We start from the raw sequence: 493 nt of genomic DNA, 5'->3' as shown, positions 1-493 counted from the left end.
TTGTGTAGTTATATATTAATTTCAATATTTATTTATTCAGATATTTAGATGTTTATTCAGTTGGTTAGAGGGAGAAAGTTGCATATGTACTTTACATTCATACTATTAGTTTATTTACCCAGCCTGGTAACGCCGGGTGTATAAACTAACAACATGCAAGTTTATTTGACTACTAAGGTAGTAGCGTTTGTTTGAGATAATAGACTTTGAAACTGCACGTGGGTCTGAGGTTGTTATTGCAGCGATGCGGGTGACAGAAGGGAAGAGACAGCTGTGGGCGCGAAGTCGAGAAGGATAGTAGAATTGTAACTAGCGAGGTTAGTGGGCGTTACAGTGCTGAGGGAGGGGGAATGGGCGTGAGGGATAGAATGGGCGGGGTGGAAGTTGTGTTCTCAGCGAGCTTGTGTGGCACTGGCCGAAAATAACCGGTAGGGCCACGTGTTTGTTCGTTTACTGTGCCAGAAGCGGGAGGCTGTGCCCGGTAAACGTTTGT

The 493-nt window shown here is 44.4% G+C and overlaps 1 protein-coding gene across 1 annotated transcript in view; it reads left to right on the top strand.

Annotated features, from left to right (window-relative positions):
• LOC119589162 overlaps positions 1-493 on the top strand; it is a gene marked incomplete in the record, with an annotated part of 255,201 nt that overhangs the window by 9,868 nt on the left and 244,840 nt on the right.

Source organism: Penaeus monodon, chromosome 25 (assembly GCF_015228065.2).
Source record: "Penaeus monodon isolate SGIC_2016 chromosome 25, NSTDA_Pmon_1, whole genome shotgun sequence".
NCBI lineage: Eukaryota > Metazoa > Arthropoda > Malacostraca > Decapoda > Penaeidae > Penaeus > Penaeus monodon.
This window is presented reverse-complemented; position numbering and strand designations above follow the sequence as displayed.